The sequence below is a fragment of the Lithobates pipiens genome, unplaced genomic scaffold, assembly GCF_037356315.1.
Source record: "Lithobates pipiens isolate NorthernLeopardFrog02 unplaced genomic scaffold, aLitPip1_a1.2 Scaffold_30, whole genome shotgun sequence".
NCBI lineage: Eukaryota > Metazoa > Chordata > Amphibia > Anura > Ranidae > Lithobates > Lithobates pipiens.
This window is the reverse complement of record NW_027507791.1, coordinates 33746187-33761557: the sequence shown is the minus strand read 5'-3', so window position 1 is coordinate 33761557 and position 15371 is coordinate 33746187. Positions and strand designations below refer to the sequence as shown.

The 15371-nt window shown below is 46.6% G+C and overlaps 2 protein-coding genes across 2 annotated transcripts in view; both read left to right on the top strand.

The window, feature by feature from the left end:
• Positions 1-15371, top strand: part of LOC143942156 (uncharacterized) — a 1285630-nt gene that overhangs the window by 852853 nt on the left and 417406 nt on the right. The window lies entirely within an intron of this gene.
• LOC143942636 (NACHT, LRR and PYD domains-containing protein 12-like) overlaps positions 1-15371 on the top strand; it is a 146592-nt gene that overhangs the window by 121063 nt on the left and 10158 nt on the right. The window lies entirely within an intron of this gene.

Genomic DNA, 15371 nt, shown 5'->3' with positions numbered 1-15371 from the left:
GATGTATTGTTTTATGCTGGGAATTTGTTTTTCCTTCAGATTTTTTTCATGTGGGGATCTTCTATTAATTGTCAGATCACCCCAGTTTGACCAGCGAGATCACACAGACTGCTAGCTCTGCTCTCAGTTGACAGCAACTATGCCCCATCCTGGACTGGGGTGGCCAGTGAGTTAAATGTCTCATGTGGACACATATGACTGGGCACCTATCCAGCATAGGTTCATATGGCTGTCATGTGGCTATTTTTGGCTGGCAGTTATTTTCCCGGAACCACAGCCACCATTTTACCTTCACTTTTGGAGACATCCTGCATTTGCCATGCTCAGGGCCCATTTTCCCTTAGACCAAGTGCCAGAATGGGCTGAGAGAGCTGGCTCAGGGTGATCATGAATTGCCATTTTCTTGTAGCCCACAGAAGTGGCCTTCCCTTGGCTTCTGAGGGTCAGAGGACTTGGGAGTGGCCCCTAGCACCTGGTGGTTCAGTTCTGAGTGGTACACAGTGGCAGAGACATGTTGCTGACTTCTAGCAGCATATGGCAGCCTGTGGGGAGTCCTCCCCTGGTATCCCTCTCTGCTGGGCAGCCTGGGGGTGGTCTCTTTCCTTTACCTTGGGGTCCCTAGTTGCAGTAGCACCTGTCGGGTAGTGCTATTCCTATGGAGTTTCAGGAGCTTGCTATCCCCTGGACCCCCTCCTGAAGGTGGCAGTCCTGTTCCTGTAGACATGCTGATGTATAATCTCACTTGTGGAAGTGGCTGTCGCATACCTTGTGTCAGAGCCTGACATGTAGAGGGAGGTCTCTGAATGAATGAATGAATGAAATACTTGTATAGCGCACAATGCGAACTGAATCGCCTCTGTGGTCTCTCATGCAGACCCGGGCTAAAGAATACTGATGTTGCTACAGTGCTCATGATGGCATGGGGGGAATCTCCTTTCCGTTACGTTGCTCTCCACCAGGGTGGTTAGCGGCTCCTAAGCATTCCAACATCAGGCATCTGCTTATCAAATTTTTTTGTAAATCACCGTAAAATCCCTTTCTCTGAGTTCATTGATGGACACAGCACCCACCCCTCTATGGAGTTTTGTGACTGACTGGAGGCCTGTAGCAGAGAGGGAGTTTTATACCCAGAAAGGACTGCCCATAGGAGGTGCCAAAGTTTTTTTCTACCTAGTGTCCTACTCCTGTAAGTGGGGCATTAAAACCCTGTATGGTCATGGATAATAAAGAAGATGCTGTGTCCATCAATGAACTCAGAGAAAAGGATTTTACAGTGAGTAACAAAAAATCTAGATTTTTGTGTACTTCATGGTATTTGTGCATCAAATAGTAACTGATTTGTTTTTTTGTCTATGCATTGAAGCTGCAATGATTAAAGCAGTTAAACACAGCTCACGTATTATGATGTGAATGAGCCCCAGTGTTCATAGTCTGGGTACAGGTGCACTTTAACCACTTGCCAACCAACTGCCACAGTTTCACTGCGGCAGAATTGCACGGCTGGGCAAAACAACATTATGTTATGTTGCTTCGCCCTGTGGCCACCAGGGGTGTGTGCCGCCAGAGGCACTCGTGCAGCCGCTACCCACCCTGGAGCTGATGCGAGTGCCCGGCGGGCATGATGACCATCGGGCTCCTGCGATCACTCGTGATACAGCGAGAACTGGGATCTGTGTGTGGAAACACATAGATCCCGGTTCTCTGAGGGGATAAGAAACAGATCAAATGTTCATATAAAGTATGAACAGCGATCTGTCATCTCCCCTAGACACTAGAACACAGTTAACCCCTTGATCGTTCCCCAGTGTTAACCCCTTCCCTGCCAGTGAAATTTTTACAGTAATCGGTGCATTTTTATAGCACTGATCGCTGTATACATGCCAAGGGTCCCAAAATGTTTCAAAAGTGTCCGCTATAGTGTCGCAGTCTCAATAAAAATCACAGATCGCTGACATTACTAGTAAACAAATGCTATAAATTTGGGCTGTGTAAATTAAAGATTAATTCCTTGATTAATTATTAATTTTTTTGATCGATCAAAATACTCACATCTCCACCGCCTTCCGGGTCTTCAAGGAGTTCCATCGGACATCCTGTGACGTCATGGACATCGATGTCACCGGACTCCTCCCCCTTCCCCAAGTACCTCCTTCTGCTAACAAAGGGAAGGGGGGAGGAGTCTGGTGATGTTGAAGTTCTGATTGATCGTAACGCGTACGGGGGAGGAGCTACGCATGACGTCACCCACTGCTGCTCTATGGAACTAATACGATTGTCGGCTTTACATGCTGTGTTTTTATCATCTTTATGTGAGTAGTTTGTGTTTGAACACAAAAATGAAATCTACTTAAGCAGTGAGCACTTAGATCTTTTCTTTCTACCCATGACCCGGCGTCCTTGCTGAGATCTAAGGAGACGTGAGAGAAGTTTATGGTCCGTGTTAACCCTTTTGATACCCGCTTGCATGGCCACCTGTTTGCACAGGAGTCCATGCCATAAGGTGAGAGGGATTAGTTAGACGGGGGGGGTTGTCACGCTACTGTGTAAAAAAAGAACGTATTTGTGTGAACCGTGAAGTTAAGTCATGGATTGTGGAAACTAGCTAGTGTCGGGTGATTGTATATAGTGTATACCACATTTACCACTGACTAATGTAAAGTTGCAATGCAAGGAGATCCGCTAGTAGTTGGATCTGTATGTGTGTTATAATTAATCAAAATTAGTCAATTAATCAATTAAGAAAACAATCGATTAATTGAACACAAACATGTTAATCAGTAACAGCCCTACTATAAATCTATCCCCTATCTATCTACCAAAAATATGTAGAAGAATAAAGAATACAGAGATAGTGACACATGTGACAGGCTCAGCAGCAGGGAAGTAGGAGGAGGAAGAAGGACACGGGTCAGGGCAGCACGGCTGTGATGCTGGAGATGTTCCAGTTGGGACAGCTGAAAACAACAAAAAAACAAGGCTTTACTCACCCTCGGGGGAGTCGGGACGGTGTCACCCCTCTAGTGGGTGTCACCCGGGTGTGGACTTCACCACTCTAGCGATACCACTAAGCCATGGCAGTGGGGGGTTTACACAAACTTCAGTGACTATGCAAAGTTATAAAATAAAGAATAAGGTGCTATACATGTTCATATAAAAAAGGGGCAGAGGATCCGTCATTTCCGGGTCCATATTTTATACCCCACACCAGGCTTTGCCCCTTTGGAGTGAGACTTTTATCCATGTCTCCTGTGGAGTTATTTTTTTTATTTTATTATCTTCATACTGAGCACTGATGGTGGAAGATCTAGAAGTTTTATCTCTGAGTATTCCGTTTTGGTGTTGGGATTTATTCACTTATGGACGTTATGCTTGCTTATTTTCTCATTAACTGCTTCAGCCCCAAAAGATTTTACCCCCTTTCTGACCAGAGCACCTTTTGTGATTCGGCACTGCGTCGCTTTAACTGACAATTGCACGGCCGTGCGACGCTGTACCCAAACAAAATTGATGTCCTTTTTTTCCCACAAATAGAGCTTTCTTTTGGTGGTATTTGATCACCTCTGTGGTTTTTATTTTTTGCGCTATAAACAAAAAGAGCGACAATTTTGAAAAAAAATTCAATATTTTTGACTTTCTGCTATAATAAATATCCCCCAAAAATATATAAAAAAAAACTATTTTTTTCCTCAGTATAGGCCAATATGTATTCTTCTACATATTTTTGGTAAAAAAAATCCCAATAAGCGTATATTGATTGGTTTGTCCAAAAGTTATAGCGTCTACAAAATATGGTATAGTTTTATGGCATTTTTATTATTCATTTTTTTTACTAGTAATTGCTAGGGATGGGCTGTCTGTTCGCCCGTTAGCTGAATAGCAAACAATTTGGGGTGTTTGTGGCAAATTTAAAAGCCGTGAAACACCCTTTAAAAGTCTATGGGAGAAATTGAAAGTGCTTATTTAAAAGGCTAATATGCAAGTTATTGTCATAAAAAGTGTTTGGGGACCCGGGTCCTGCCCCAGGGGATATGTATCAATGCAAAAAGATGAACAACATACCTTGTTACTGGCTGGTAAACAACCAGGAAAAACAGAACTGAAACTGTAAGTGACAAATCCTCATTGCTTCTGGATTCTGATGTCCCACATGCCACCTGTAAAAAGTAATCCAGCAGCTGTATAGCTGTTCCAATTACTTTTAATAAAAAGACAATCACCAGTTAAAAATAATGATGCTGGGATGCAACATGGTATACCCACTTCAACGTAGGCCATTTATACTGTAAATGGCCTAAGGACATGAAGCGGTTAAATTGTTTGAACAACCTGTGTTCAAAATGAAAGTATTTATTATTGATAGTCCCAGACCTCCAGAATATATACACTGGGTAATGGATGATCTGTTTTGTTTCTGCAGAAAGTGTTCCACCGCCTTAATCCTGACTCGGTTGGTATTGAGGTATATAAGGAAAATATATTCAATGTGGCAAGGAGCCAGTCTGGTTCAAAGTCAAATACTTGTGATCATTTGTATAAAAAGTCTTTGGTCCACCAGCCCATCATATCTAATTAGCCCTGGATTGATCAGAAATGCCCCTTGCCCAGTCCTCCCCTGCTGCAGTCTACAGGGGCAATTTCGCTATACCTATCTGATGTGGAAAGGTAGAAATCCTCTTTTTTGCAAGAAACATGCATTATCTGATTCAGTTAAGCACAAGGTAACTTTAACCCTTTCGCTGCCAGACCCTGTGCTCCATTTTGTACACTCAGGTGACCAGAACATTTTTGCACTTTTTCCTTTGCTTTTTTATTTTTTACTTACAACTTTCAGAATTTGTGAAAGACCCCCAAACCATATATTTTATGAAAGCACATGATCAGTAGAATAAAAAGAAGGTGCTACTGATTTTTTTAGACCCTGTGGTATTTGCGCAAATGTTTAGCAAAGCAATATATATATAATACACTAAAACCATTATTAGCAGATAAAAATACAGCAAATTTTACAAAATTCCTACTAAATATAAAAGCTTAACCTGTATTCAGTTAATAAATAACAAATATTTGTAACTTCTTTAAATTGCGCCTTTTTGCAAAATGGTGATAAATTGAATAGACACAAAAGTGTAAATATCCAGTTCTTTCAAAAAATATGAAGGTTTTCATTTTTCCCTTACAGATTTCAGAATTTGTGAAGTTCCCCCAAAACCATATATTTTCTAAAAGCATATGACCTCTAGAACAAAGAGAAGTTGCTACTGATTTTTTTAGACCCCGCGGTATTTGTGCAAATGTTTATCAAACCAATATATTGGGGAAAAATACACTAAAACCATTATTAGCAGATAAAAACACAGCAAATTTTACAAAATTCCTGCTAAATCCTTACTAAATATAAAAGCTTACCCTGTATGGAGTTAATACCGTATATACTCGAGTATAAGCCGAGTTTTTCAGCCCTTTTTTTGGCTGAAAAATCCTGTTTCAGCTTATACTCGAGTGAGGGAACAAATTCCTGAAATGGAGCGGCCTGTGCCGCTTGTGAATGGCCCAGCGCCTGTCTTTGTTTCCCCTCCCTCCCATGCTGTATACTATCGCCGCACAACGAGCCAAGTAGTGATGTCCCACCTCCTCGTGTGGCCTCGATGAGGAGTGTAAACAGGCCTGTGTTCATTTCCCCTCCCTCCCATGCTGTGTCAGATTGCCGCACAGCCAGCCAAATAGTGATGTCCCGCCTCCTCGTGTGACAGAGGGCAGTGATCCAATGCTAGGAATCACTGTGTCGTGTGTCATAGGAGGCGGGACATCGCACCCGCAGCTGCACAGCGATCTGACACCTCAGAGGGACTACGGAAACCAGGACAGAATCTTGTCCTATATCCAGCACACCAGCAAGAGCAAGCAAGCATAGCACTAGGTGAATACATAGCTATTGACTGGACCCTGGTTGTGAGATAAAATACTTTTTTTGGACTTACAAAACATTCATTGGTATGACTCATGTAAAAAGAATAATGAAGGCTGCATGTATCTACTATATCTGTCTTCATCATGTTCACAATATTGTCAAAAAGTGGAGAAGAGCCAAGTTAGGGTCTGTGAGGACAGGTTTGGTTTGGTTTAGTTTTAATGGAATCAGTTTAAGATGATTCTGAGTTCTGTCAGAATTCATTGATGACCTTCTCCTGACCTGCTGATATGGCAGGCTGTATATAATGGTCATTGACAGGCTGTATATAATGGACACTTGCAGGCTGTATATAATGGACACTTGAAGGCTGTATATAATGGACACTGGCTATAATGGACCTGTATATAATGGACACTGGCAGGCTGTATATAATGAACACTGGCTATAATGGACCTGTATATAATGGACACTTGCAGGCTGTATATAATGGACACTTGCAGGCTGTATATAATGGACACTGGCAGGCTGTATATAATGGACACTGGCAGGCTGTATATATTGGGCCCTGGCAGGCTGTATATTATGAGACCTAACACAGGCTACTCTGTGCAAACAGTCATGTCGTCACATTCAGTAATATAATCAGCCTGCATTAGTCCTCAAACTATACAAGTCTTTTTTTTTTATCCTGTTAAAAATGAATCTCAATGGGGGGGTGTAGTCAAGATGACGACCAGATAGGACATGAGGGAAGAGAGCTCTGCACCTGGTAGGCCATTTATCCAACTTCTAGGGACATATACATACCCTGTCACGCCGGCAAAGCGGTGGTGAGGACCGGGTATGCGCAGGGGAAGCTCTGGTTCCCAAAGAAAGAAGCAAGCAGCTCCGGGAACCCCGCTGCAGACTCGCGTTACACTCGGGAAGGCCCACACCAATATGGCATCCCAGATGGAACAGGCTGACACACCACCGCTGGGAGCTGAACAATTCCAGGCGCTCATGCAGGCTATCACGGGCCGCCAGACTACCCTAACCACCAAGATAGAACAGATACAGCTCGACATGGGGCTCATATGGCGCGACATGGATAAGCACCGGGATAGGCTGACGGAGGTGGAGCGGAGGATAGGGGACACAGAGGATGCGCTCCGCGACCATGCTACCTCCCTCCGCACACTACAGGTGAAAATGAAGGCATTGGAATCTAGGGCTGAGGACCAAGAAAACAGGAATAGGAGGAACAACTTGAGATTGGTGGGCCTGTCGGAGGGTCGGGACACAGAGGCTTTCACTGAACACCTGCTGCACACACTCCTCCCGCTGGCAACATTCTCTTCCCACTTTGTAGTGGAGCGGGCACATAGAATGCCTTCTGTCCAGGGCCCGCCGAAAGCTCCGTCACACACTTTTTTTTCCACCTCTTGAATTTTAGAAACAGAGACCTTGTTCTACAGGAGGCGAGAAAGAAAGGAGAATTACGCTTTGAGAATGTCAAAATCATGCTATTTCCTGACTACTCAGTGGAGACGCAAAGACAAGGCAGGACATTCAACCAAGTCAAGGCCCAGCTGCGCACAAAAAGGTCTCAAGTACAACATGATGTTCCCCGTGAAACTCAGAGTAGTCGATGGTGAATCCATCAGATTCTTCACCTCCCCGAGTGAGGCCTCCAGATGGATTGACTCCCTCCCCCTGCATAGCTGATCCCGCATGCCGGGTCTCCGGCAGAGGTCCTCCCGCACCACCAGCTATGCCTAGCGGTAAGCACACCTGTCCCTGCCCAATTTCGACTGCCTATATCTGAACTCGGAAGACCAACTGGGGGGGTGGGGGGATGCATTTTACTCCAGAGGTGTCTTGAGGCCTGTCTTGCCCCCCTTCATCCCTCCCCACCTCTGGCCAATGGATTTTGGTTACTTTTACACAGGGACAGTGATCTGTACTCCTCGAACGGGGCGATGGGAAAGCATGGACTCTGCGGTTGTACTCTGATGTGACGAGGGGGTAAGGGTCATGCTACAATCCTGCTTGCCATCTGGCCAGGTCTTTCTCAGAATCTGAGACTGGTATGTGTAATGCTCCATTTGAAAGCAACATTTTAGGCATGGACATGGTCCACGTGTGGTACCAGACCTGGAGACTCTGGTAGCCCGAGAGGATGGGGGTTGGGCAGCTGCCCCCCCACGGCTTGACTACCGTTACTACTGCACTTCTTCTTACAGGTTTTTGGTTTCTTTTTTTATATGGTTCTTTTGCCTTTTTTATTTCTTCCTTATTGGAAGTGCTGCAACTAAGAATGGGCCCTTGGAATAATCTAAGCGAATATTGTACTTCAGTTTGAGGTATCAATTATACCCCTATTTTGTCCCCTCAGTTATGTATTGCCTCCAGGAAGCAGCTGCGCTGGAGTCTGTATACTCTAACGCAATAGAGTTGGGTTCTCAAACACCCCGTTGTTTCTTTTTTGGGGTGTGGGGTGGGCTGGCAGGGGAGTATTGTTTGATTCTTATTTGTTTTTTTTTATTATTTATTCACATGTCTCTTACTGCAGACAGTCCTATTATAACAAATGTACCATGTATGTCATTACGTTATTAGGTTTGAGGTATGTGTGCGTGGTTATTGGTGGGCTCCTTGTGGGTTCTGCATTGCTGCCCCGCTGCCCTGACCTTCGTAATGCGGTCATCTCCGTTGAAAAAATATGTGCCACATATTTGTCCTCCAGGAGACACACTTAGTGGGGGGAAGGATAATGGGCCTAAAAAGGCCATGGGTGGGAAGCCACTATCATGATACACACTCCAGCTATGCCCGAGGGGTTAGTATCCTGGTCCACAAGACCCTCAATTTTGAGCCTCTTGATATTGTCACGGATCAGGAGGGGAGGTAGGTGCTGGTGCACACAAGAATAGACATGATAGAGATGGTGTTGGTGGGTCTCTACATGCCACCACCGGCCAGTCTGTCTCTGCTACACAAACTGACTGCCCTAATTGCCCAGTTCCAAACTGACAATGTAGTCCTAGCGGGGGACTTTAATATTCCTCCTAACCCGTCTCTGGATAGGTTATCCTCTGACCAGGCTACTGACTTGGCACTCTCTCGGTGGGCCTGGGTGTTTGGGTTGGAGGATGTGTGGAGGTGGAAGCACCCATCAGATCGCAGGTTTACGTGCCATTCTTCCTCCCACAATACTCTCTCCCGTATTGACCTTGTCTATGCTAGTGTAACCATGCTCCCCAAAGTTCGAGGAATCGGGACGCTCCCTCGGGGCATCTCTGACCACTTCCCAATATTGTGTACATTGCAAACCTCTACCCCCAAGGGGATAGACTCTGGCAACTATCTAGGTACTGGATTGAGCACCCCACTATAGCCATGGAGATGGCCAGAGAAATACAGGGATTTTGGGCATCCAATGCCGACACGTCTGCGAGGGGGATAGTCTGGCATACATTTAAGGCCTACATGAGAGGGTGTTATCTCTCATCCATTGGCCGGGAGCGTAGGAATGATGGGGTCACAATAGAGGAGGCAGAAGCCAAGGCCCAGGACCTTGAAACCTGATTTACCCTCACAGCCAACTCTATCACGGCACAGGATATTAAAGTAGCCTACTGGGAGGTGGTGCTGCTTAGGGTAGCCAGGGCAAACAAACGCCACCTGGCCCAGACGCAGAGGATATTCGAGCAGGGAGATAAGACAGGGAGACTGTTGGCCTGGATCTCTAGGGAGCAGGCCCCAGTCTCCACTATACCCCGTGTTCAGAACAGAGATGGGACACTGATGACAGATCCTCTTGACATAAATGCTTGTTTTACGGAGTTCTATACCACCCTTTACTCCTCTAGGGGAGCTGTGTGCTTTCCTGGAGGGTGTGGCGCTCCCTACCCTCACTACCACAGCTAGGGACAGTTTAGACTCCCCGACCACACTAGAGGAGATCCGACTAGCACTGGGGTCCATGCAGATGGGGAAAACCCCCGGGGTGGACGGGATCCCCCTGGAATTCTACAAACAATTTATGGATGAGGTGAGTATTAGAATGCATGACATGTTTACAAAGACCCTACAGGAGGGGGATCTCCCCATCTATGGCACAGGCCATCATAGTGGTGATACCCAAACCTGGGAAGGACCCCCAGCTGTGCTCTTCCTACCGACCCATCCCCCTGCTCAATTCTGACGCAAAAGTGCTAACTAAAATTCTTGCTAGACGACTGAATAATGTCATACTTACCCTAATTTGTGAGGACCAGTCAGGCTTTATGCCTGGAAAGGGGACCAATATTACTATCCACAGGTTGTATACTGTCTTGGCTTCTGGGGACGAAGAGGGTGAGGAGGAGGTAGTTGCCTCCCTAGACGCGGAGAAGGCCTTCGACTCCGTAGAGTGGGGCTATCTCTGGGAGGTCCTCCGCAAATTTGGATTTGGTCCGGTCTTTGTCTCCTGGGTCAGGGCAGTGTATAAGGCCCCCATAGCTAGAGTGCGCATGGGTATGGTTCTCTCCCCGCCTTTTCCCCTGCACAGGGGAACCAGACAGGGATACCCCCTCTCCCCGGGGCTCTGTTACGTACCTGCCAGATGAGTCTGACGTGCAGTGGGAAGGCTGTCTCATACAACCCCGGCTCAAGGGCCACCGGTGTTGCAACAGTGGCCGTAAGAGCCTGGCAGTGTATGGGTGCCTGGCTCGTCTTGGGTCTTGTCAGTTCAGCTGGTGCAGCAGGAAGCAGGCTGGTAAGCTGGGGAGACACTGAATACATAGTCAGACAAGACGGGTTTGGTAACAGATGATCAGATGTAGATATAGACGACAGGCAGAGAATGGTCAGGATACAGGCAAAGTTCAGCAACAGGATATCAAGCAGTGTAGAGCAGAGCGTGTTTACAAGGCAGGCCAGGATCAGGATAACAGAGATCAAGTGTAGTCAAACAAGCCTGGTCAAACACAGGAAACAGATCAGATCACAGGAACAGGAAGTCAAGGGAACAGGTATGAGCTGCAGACCCGACAGCAAAGACACAGTGCTGCTGAGGTGTTTAAATAAGGCAGCCTGTTGCCAATCACTGAAATTAGTCTGCACTATTTTAACCACTAGGTGGAAGACATGACAGGCTCTTTGCGCTGGCTATTGAACCTGTGGCGGTTCTCCTCCGATACTCTTCTGAGGTCCGGGGCATTGTCAGGGGCCCACTGCAGGAAAAGGTGTTGCTGTATGCTGATGATACCTTGTTGTATCTCAGAGATGATGGAACCTCCCTGAAAGCAGCTCTATCGATTATTGACAAATTTGGACAGTTCTCAGGTATACGTATAAATTGGGGGAAGTCAACATTATTCCCACTACACTCTGGGGCTGGCACCCCACAAGTGGATGGGCAGGTGTAGAGGGTTTCTCAATTTAAATACCTGGCAGTGAAGGTACATCGAGATTTGAAACAGTTCATCACCCTTAACCTTAGTCCAGTGGTCACCCAGTTAGCCCAGAAATGTAACACGTGGAGATCCTTGCCCTTATCGCCTGTGGGACGGGTTAATCTAATTAAAATGTTGGTTCTGCCCAAGTTTACGTACCTTTTCCGCCAGACCCCTGTGCCTATACCAAATAGATTCTTTAGGCAACTAGATGGAATCATCACCTCCTTTGTTTGGAATGGAAAAGCCCCCAGAATAGCTAGAACAACCCTTCAATTACCCCTTGCACTGGGTTGTCTGGCATTACCCTATCTCTTGAAGTATTACTGGGCGGCAGTCCTGGTGACTATCAAGTGGTGGCTCTCTGAGAGCCCAGCCAACCCTGCATCCTCGCTGGAGGTGGCATTGTTGGGCTCTTATGGGGAATTGAGGAACTTGATCCATAGGGGGCCCCAATCTAACCCGGGGATAACCCTCCCAATGTGCAAACCCTCAGGGTGTGGGAATTAGTCAACAGACAATTGGTGGTCCCAGGGGTGTAGGCCCCGGCGACCCCCCTCTGGGGAAGCCCCCATCTGCCCCACTTCCACTCCATCCCTGATCCAATTGTCTGGGCCAGGCATGAAGTCATAACACTAGGGGACATAATACTCAAGAGCAACTAATCTCCTTCAACGCTCTAAAAAGAGATTGGGACCTGCTGAACCACAAGTTTTTCCGGTTTCTACAGCTGCTGCACGCCTTCCGGTCTCAATTCCCATTCCGGGTGAATCTGGGGGTGTCGGTAGTGGAGGGCACGCTTGGATCTGCGGGAGGGGAGCGCACACTCTCCACATTATATAATATGCTAGCTACACATAACACAACTAGGGTCTCCCACTTGTTCGAGCTCTGGCAAAGTGACATTCCAGACCTTACTGAGGATGACTGGGAGGAGGGTATACAGCAATACCCGCCTCTTGCAATATCGGCAAGGGACAGGTTTATACAACTGAAGTTTCTCCACCGGGCATACTACTCCCTGGCATGCCTGGCAAAGATTTACCCTGACCGACCGGCTACCTGTCCTAGATGCAAATCAGATGGTGCTGACTTTTTCCATACGGTATGGTCCTGCCCAGGAGTGGTGGAATTTTGGAAAGACGTCCTGACTGACATTAATACTGTGTACCATTCAGCCCAATACCTCTCCTGTTGGGTATTTGCAATTTTCTGGAAGTCTCCTGGGGGAAGAAACTGTTTATTTTCTAAACCACACTTTACACGAGGAAAGCAATTCTATTGCAATGGAACCAACCCCTCCCTCCCACTAAACAACTGTGGCAGTCCTTGGTGAATGCAGCACTGCCGCTATACAAATTGACGTATCTGGGTAGAAACTGTCCCAAAAAATTTGGGAAGATCTGGTCGGCATGGGTGGAGGCGAAGCACCTGACCATTGATTGAGCCTCTGCAGCAGGGTCGAATAGGACCCCTTCCCCGTATGGTATATGGACCTTGTACTAACATAGGAGGTATCAGGAAAGATCTGCAATGTGTAATGCAATGACGAGTGCATATACTTACTGCAAGGAAAATGACTATGATAAGTATGTAGTGAAACTTGGATATTTGTATGTTTTTTTTTGCAACCTGTTAATGTATGTTTGTTTTTGAAACTATATGTTAAAAAAATGGATCCTAATACTTCTACCTGTAATCCTGGATCAAAAGAAAAACGCAGGTCATACAAAGCTGGATTCAAACTTAAGGTTGTGTCAAGAGCAGAAGAAAGCAATAACAGTATAGCAAGTAGGGAATTTTGTGTTGATGAAAAACAAGTGAGGGAGTGTCGGAAAATGAAAGCTGACTTGGAAAAGATTCCAAAGGCAAAAAGCTTGACTTGGTTTAACAACTTCATATGGGGCTCTAGAGACTGAATTGCATAAATGGGTTATGGAGTGTCGTCAAAATGGTTACTGCATGACATGCATGGGAATTCACTTACATGCCCTTCAAATGGCTAAAGATGACAAATTAAAAGCACCAGGCATTGAAAATGTTGTTGCGTCAGCAGGATGGTGTACCCGCTTCATGAATAGGTTTGCCTTATGTTTGCAGCAAAGAACAAAGATTTCACAGATGTTGCCAAAAGACCTTGATGAAAAAGTGATGTCATTCCATTCATTCATCATAAAACAAAGAAGGATCCATAACTATGACCTTGGAGATATTGGAAATATGGATGAAACACCTATGACCTTTGATCTTCCAAGCAACAGAACTGTGGCAAGTTTGGGAGACAAAACAATTTTTCTCAGAACCACAGGAAATTTTAAAAAAATTCACAGTCGTTCTGTCATGTTTGGCTAATGGAACAAAGCTGCGGCCTGTCATTATTTTGAAAAGAAAGACCTTGCCAAAAAAAGGTCAAATTCCCACCAAGAATTACAGTGTGCACACATATTAAAGGCTGGTTGGATGAAGACGGAACAATAAAATGGCTGGAAGAAATTTGGAAAGGATGACCAGGAGCAGCCTTAACCAGTTGCCGACCGCCGCACGCCGATGTACGTCGGCAGAATGGCACGGGCAGGCATAAGGACATACATGTACGTCCCTTGCCTCCCGCGGGTCGGGGGCCCGATCGGGCCCCCGCCCGGTGCCTGCGGCGGTCGGTATTCGTTCGGGAGCGATCCCGGACGAGGGGACGGCCATTCATTCATGGCCACCCCCTCGCGATCGCTCCCGACGAATAGAAATCCCCGGTGACATCACTTCCTCTCCTGTAATGTAAACACAGGAGAGGAAGTGATGTATTCTCTCCTCCGTGTCGGTAGTTTTCGTTCCGACACGGAGGAGAGCGGATCGGTGAGTTGCACCAACACTCTACACACACAGTAGAACATGCCAGGCACACTCACACCCCCCCTTTACCCCCCGATCACCCCCCCAATTACCCCTGCCCCCCAGTCACAGTGACACCAATGTCATTTTTTTTTTTTTTTTTTTGCATTGGTGTCATTTGTGACTGTAATAACTGTTAGGGCAGTTAGGGTTAGCCCCCTTTAGTTCTAATGTACCCCCCTAACCCCCCCAATAAAGGTTTAACCCCGTGATCACCCCCCGTCGCCAGTGTCACTAAGGCTGGGTTCACATTGCAGCGGTTTATGAGAACGAATGTGATTCGCACTGCACTGCAGTGCAAATCACATCCGATCTCTGTGCGATTCGAGTTCAGCCATTCGCCGCACCCGCCGCACCCGCCGCAAATTCGCACGGGACCCTTTTTTTGGCCCGCAGCAGAATCGGATCGCATGGGTGTTCACACCATGCGATCCGAGTTTGCAGATCGCACTGCGATATGCGAACTGATCTGGGGGTGTCAGTAACATTTCACTGACACTCCCAGCAGTTCGCATAGGGCAGTGTGAACTGCCGCCGGGAGGCATGCGATGCGGGAACCCGACGCGGATTCGCGGCGTTTCCGCATCGCTCCAGTGTGAACCCAGCCTAATAAGCGATCATTTTTCTGATCGCCGTATTAGTGTCACAGGTGACGCTAGTTAGGCAGGTAGGTATTTAGGTTCGCCGCAGCTTTTTATAGCGCCAGGGACCCCCATATACTACCGCATAAAGCCCCCTGATTGCCCCCTAGTTAACCCTTTCACCAGTGATCACCATATAACTGTTACAGGTGACGCTGGTTGGTTAGTTATTTTTTTATAGTTTCAGGGCACCCGCCATTTATTACCTAATAAAGGTTTAACCCCCTGATCACCCGGCGGGTGTCATTTGTGACTAATAACTGTTAGGGCAGTTAGGGTTAGCCCCCTTTAGTTCTAAGGTACCCCCCTAACCCCCCCAATAAAGGTTTAACCCCGTGATCACCCCCCGTCGCCAGTGTCACTAAGGCTGAGTTCACATTGCAGCGGTTTATGAGAACGGATGTGATTCGCACCGCACTGCAGTGCAAATCACATCCGATCTCTGTGCGATTCGAGTTCAGCTATACAGATAGTATGGCTGAATTCGTGTCGCACCCGCCGCAAACTCGCACG